At 46.0% G+C, this 5,905-nt stretch overlaps 1 long non-coding RNA gene across 1 annotated transcript; it reads right to left on the bottom strand.

Annotated features, from left to right (window-relative positions):
* Window positions 1–922: 922 nt before the first annotated feature.
* LOC307202613 lies at window positions 923–4,527 on the bottom strand. The gene is made up of 3 exons (XR_013832957.1): window positions 4,414–4,527; window positions 3,847–3,899; window positions 923–963 (listed from the first exon to the last, which is right to left on the bottom strand). It is a non-coding gene; the product is annotated as an uncharacterized lncRNA (long non-coding RNA).
* Window positions 4,528–5,905: the final 1,378 nt, after the last annotated feature.

The following is a 5,905-nucleotide window of genomic DNA, read 5'->3' as shown; positions in this document are numbered from 1 at the left end:
CACTTAAAGCAGTATCATTCCACTTTAAACAGTCGTGACTTCCCCCAGAGATTCTTGGGATCTGCAGTTTGTTAAGGGTGCTGTGAGTTGTTAAAGGAGACTTCCGATTCCCCACACAGAGCTACAACTCCCAGAGTTTCCTGGGAAGAATTGATTTTAAAATTACTTATGGGGTGGGTGTCTGTAATGGTTCTAGGGGTTGCTCGTGCGTAAGCCGGTGCAAACACCTGGCTGGGTTGCCTGAGTGAACCTTTTCTGTCCGGACAGCCACTCACCCGTGGCTGTCTCAATCACTGGCAGAATCCGTCAGTGGGCGTTTCTTAAACTTCTTCCAGCAAAGAAGCTCTTTGACGCCTAGTCTCCTCCTACTCTCTCTGCGTGAAAGCCTTCTGCGCAAGGAGGGCGTAGGCAGCGGAGGACCCTTACTCTCCCCGCTGGTCCCTGGCAAGGAGTCATGGGACCGCCTCGCTGCTTCCCCCATCTGCCCCCCTTTCTCCACTGGTGCTACGCTGATTCTCTTCCCCAGAAGGTGGGCTGCCTCTCCCAATCCGGGGACGCTCTCTGGAATCCCTCTGGATTTTGCTCTCCCCCTCCGGCACTGATGGCAGTTCCCTGACAGTGTCCCATGACTGTAATTCAATGGTGCAGCGCTTTGGAAACATGTTCAAGTCCAACCTTGAGCATTTTTTGGAAGCAGCGTGAAGTCTGTTTCTCTTGGCAGTCTTTCAGGTCCAGGGTTAAGTCTGCAGAAGATTTGCGGCTTTAATAGATTTTAATAGATTTATTTTAACAATTAAATGAGATTATTGTTCTAGCCCAGGGTTCACAGCTAGAAATAACTGCGGCAATAAAATGGCAGAGAGGAGCAGCACCTTATGGGGAGAGATTTACAGTAAAAACGGATCTGACGAACTCACCAGCCTTAATAAACAGCAGCCCACAAATTAGAGAGTGAAACAGCTTCTGTCACAAATGTAACGATCAAGAGAAACAGATGAATGTAGGAGGTTTGAGATGCAGAAAGCGTTAACACTCACTTAACAGGGGGGAAAAGGCACCCTATTTTAATTTAAGGGGATAAAATGGCTTCAGACAACTTTCAAAAGACGTTCTGGCAGATTCTGTCTCCCCACTGCCCTGAAACAAAATGCAAAACTAAAAGACACTGACTGATATCCTCTAATTTTTACCTTTTGGGGGGGAGGATACCCACAAATACAACACATTGGGCCAGTTTACACCTTAAAGTATGGCAAACAATAGCTTACTGCAGGGGTGGACTCTTGGGTTCCACAGGTCAGATCCTTTTCAGGATGGACCTTGTGAGCCAAATTTGATGGGTAATGGGCCACCCAACTGCCCATTGCCTGACATCACAATGACATTAGGTGCAATGTGCTTTGAAGTCCCAAAGTCAGGGCTTCAAAGTGCCTTGCAAGGTACTGTTAACATGAAGGTTTCCCCCAATGTTTTAGAAAGGAATCTGATGTGAACCCCTTCCTGAATCAAGAACACCATGAGAAGCAAAGACCCAAAGCACAGCATTAAATCCAAGTCGGACATGACATCATTGTTGAAATTATGCTGTTCAGTCTAAATCATCCTTCCATAATATTCCATGTGTGGAGGGAGAGTTGAACCTGTGTTTTGTTCTATTAGCATGCCTAATACAAAAATCATGTGTATTTTATTTCTGATACTCTTTGCCTGCCTTAGCTGTTATTTAATTACTGCATAGGTTTCAGATTCTGTTTTTACACTGCATTTATTAGTGTACTGCTGCTTTTTATCATGTTGCATAAGCTACCCTGGGAATGAATTTTCAAGGGCAGTGTTGGGGCATAAATCCCCAAAAGCAATCAGATGCATGGAGCATTATACTCACTTGATTGTCAGATAGGCCCACGCACAACTGATGGTAACAGTGAGAATGTCAGTTGAATATTATATGAGTGTATCAACACATTACTGGGGACATGTTTTATTTATTTATTTCATTTGTATCAATCCTTTCTTCCGCAGAGCTCAAGGTGGCAGATGTGGTTCTCATATTTTATATTTCACAACAACCTTGCGAGGTAGGGGAGAGAGAGAAAGAGAAAAGAGAGAGAGAGAGGGAGGAAGGGACTGGCTCAAGGCTGGCTCAAGGTCACCCAGTGAACTTCATAGCCAAGAGGGGATTTGAACTCTAGACTCCAAGTTCTTAATCCAACACTTTAACCACTACAGTCGTACCTTGGTTTACAACCATAATCCGTTCCAGAGGTCCAGTTGTAAACCAAAACATGTTGTAACCCAAGGCGCGCTTTCACCAATGGGGCCTCCCCCCCCCCAATTGGTTGTAATCCAAAAAAATGGGTTGAAATCCAAAAAAAGGGACATGCACTTCTGGGTTTGACATGGTAGCAAATCCAAAACGGTTGCAAACCAAGGTACCACTGTACATCATGCTGGCTCTGCTTGGCCACACTGAGAGTGACAGATGTAGGTTGATCCAAAAGGAGTTGATAGATATAAAATACATCTGACCATCCTGGCAGATTTAATTAGAAGGGTTCAGTAAAGGTTTTACTCAAGTCACAGAAGGAGTAGTACAGGAGGGTATAGGTCACCTTCTTGCTTGTTCACTTGCCTCTTGTTCTGGTCCAGACCACAATGGTGACCCACCCAGTGAGGAGGAGGAACAGGAGAAACCTCTGGCTGCTTGCTCATTGACTCTGCCTCACATGCAAGCAGGTGTCTTGCCAGAATGGTATATGCACTGTTTATCTCCTGCTTCGATTACTGCAATGCGCTCTATGTGGGACTACCTTTGAACGTGACTCAGAAACTACAACTAATGCAGAATGCGGATTCCAGGTGTGTGGCTGGGAGCAGGCACCAGGAAAATATAACACTGGTCCTAAAGTATACACACCAACTCCCATTTCCAAGCACAATTCAAAGTGTTGGTGGTGACCTTTAAAGCTCTAAACAGTCTCAGCTCTGTATACCTGAAAGAGTGTCTCCTCCCTCATCGTTCAGCCTGGACACTGAGGTCCAGCTCCAAGGGCCTTCTGGCAGTTCCTTTGTTGAGAACTGTGAAGCTGCAGGGAACCAGGCAGAGGGCCTTCTCAGTAGTGGCGCTTGCCCTCCCGTCAGATGTCAAATGGATAAACAACTACACAATTTCCCAATGACATCTGAAGGCAGCCCTGTTTGGGGAATTTTTTAACGTGTGATGTTTTTGCTGTGTTTTTATTCTGTTGGAAACCACCCAGAGCGTCTGGGGCAAGGTGTCTTGTCCAAGACGCCCTTCAAAATCTTTAGAGAATGGCTGCAGCTTAGTAGCAGAGTTCCTGCCTTGCATGCAGAAGGTCCCAGGTTCAATCCCCAGCATCTCCAGGTAGGGCTGGGAGAGACTCCCTGCCTGTAACCCTGGAGAGCTGCTGCCAGTCAGTGTAGACAATACTGAGCTAGATTGACTAATGGTCTGACTCAGTATAAAGCAGCATCCAATGTTCCTAAATTTGGAGTTAATACTGTTTGTGTGTATTGGGGAGGGGCATGTGTGGGATGTGTGTGTGTGTGTGTATTTGTGGTGTGCATATTTTATATTCTGGGAAGATCCTTACAAACCTGATCAAGGATAAGGTAAAAGGAAGCACTCTCCCGGATAAGGCTCTGATTCAGATTCTAAGCATTATATATATATGCTTCAAAAACATTTTTATTACAGCTACAGCTCTTCAGTGTATCCCCCCCGCCCCACCCTCTGCAGACGGAGTTTCTGCTCTTTGGTGAATTAATGGAACAGCCATTGTCAGGATATTCCCTCCCCTCCTGCCCTGACTTTTGAGAACTCACTGCTTCTGTTGACTCAAGAGATGAGTGTCCTTGGAAGAGAGATAGAGAGACGACTGGCCTTGGAAGAGAGATAACAAAAAGGTTGCATTTACATTTTAAACCTTCAGATACAAGCAGAAGCTTTCTAATCATGTGCTAGCTGCAGGATGCACTAAACCAAACTGGAATGCCAGCAAGCTTCCTTTCGGCACTGAATCTTGGGTTGCACCAATCATGTCTCCCTCCTCAGCTATCAGCCCATTCTCTTCCTTACCCATCTGCGTTGACTGCCATTTGTTCGCCTTTGTGGCTCCAGGGGTGCCTGTGTTTACCCAGGGTTCAGTTTCCTCAGAGTGAAGTTCAGCAGAGACTGTGATGTCTTTAGGATATATGGTTTTATTTACACATTTATGCAATCTGAGCATAGCATGGAGTGGCTCTCAGAATCAATACTTCGACAGATCTTGCCCCCCGCCCCCAAGTCACAGCTTAGGTTCAGCACAGAGCAAGGTCTGCCTCTGTGTATCCAGCTTCCAGCATCTGCCAAAACTCTCTCTCACACACTTTCTGTGCACAGCCCCCCTTGACCTACTGTTCTTGTTCATAGGCTGATGTGGCATCCAGCCAGGTGAGGTGGGAAAAGGCCCACCCATTTGTCTCTATGGCAACAGAGCAACCTCTTTGGATATGTTAAAGTACCGTACTTAATAACCCAGCCAAAACAATTGTCGTAACAAAGGAACTGGTTCCACTGGTAACACAGCCTCTTTCCCTTGATTCTAAGCAGGCCTAGAGGGTACCAGGATATCATCCAGACTAATGCCCCAAACTCACAACAATATCCACAGTGGGACCCAGTTAACCTGCAACATCTGCAGGTCCTTAAATACTGAGGTTGTGTACACACTGTCCCTTTCGTAGCACAAAAATGTTGCTTTTCCCAATCCAAAATCATCCATGCTCATCCTCAACATGCTGCTTCTGATCTTGCACCCACAAGGGCAGGGGTGGTTATTGGATACACATTTGAAAATCCTCTCCTTAAGTAGGCTATCCATGCCCTTTCGCCCCTGCACATTCCCTAGGTGAATGAAGAAGGAAGTGATGACTGTGATCTTGGTGTATGCCTACCCACCATGTCATTGGGCCAGTGGGGATGCATTCACCCCCCCTACAATTCCAGGACCACCTACATCTCTTTACACAGGTTTTCAAATGGACACACTACAGACTAATGCAGAATCAATCTGCAATGAGCTATTATTTCTGGAATGAAACCAGTTTCCCGAGAAGCACTTTTCAGGGCCTTTTTCTTTTTAATGCATTAGATCTAGATTGTGTGGGCTATGCGGGGGGGGGGGGAGTAAGGGCTTAGTCTCCATTGATTATAGAAGAAAATGTTGTTGTGTATGCAGCCTGACTTTTGCCTAATGGCTTTCTTTCCTCAGACTTTTTCGTGTGTGCACTACACCCCATTTTAGGGACGCGGGTGGTGCTGTGGTCTAAACCACTGAGCCTTGGGCTTGCTGATCAAGAAGGTTGGTGGTTCAAATCCCCACAATGGAGTGAGCTCCCTTTGCTCAGTCCCAGCTCCTGCCCACCTAGCAGTTCGAAAGCATGTCAAGTGCAAGTAGATAAATAGGTAGCGCTCCAGCGGGAAGGTAAACGGTGTCTTCTTGCATTGCTCTGGTTTCGCCAAAAGTGGCTTAGTCATGCTGGCCACATGACCTGGAAAAACTGTCTGCAGACAAACGCCAGCTCCCTAGGTCTGTAAAGCAAGATGAGTGCCGCAACCCTAGAGTCGTTTGCGGCTGGACTGTCAGGGGTCCTTTACCTTTACCTTTTTTTTTTACACACCATTTTACTTGGGTGAAGGGCCATAGCATAATGCTAGGGCACACACTTTGCATGCAGATACATTTGCAACTGCGCTGGCTTTATTTCAAGTAAATTCACAAATAAGAATTTCCTTCTGATGACAGCATTCATTGTTTATTCCAGGACAGGCAGGTTAACCCATTTCTATGGCACTTCCTTTGCCTTTTGGGAAAAGTTCCAGACACAGAACTATGAATGGTTT

The sequence above is a fragment of the Podarcis cretensis genome (assembly GCF_951804945.1).
Source record: "Podarcis cretensis genome assembly, chromosome: 14".
In the NCBI taxonomy this organism is placed as follows: domain Eukaryota; kingdom Metazoa; phylum Chordata; class Lepidosauria; order Squamata; family Lacertidae; genus Podarcis; species Podarcis cretensis.
The sequence above is the reverse complement of the archived record's forward strand: the minus strand, read 5'-3'. Positions and strand labels throughout refer to the sequence as shown.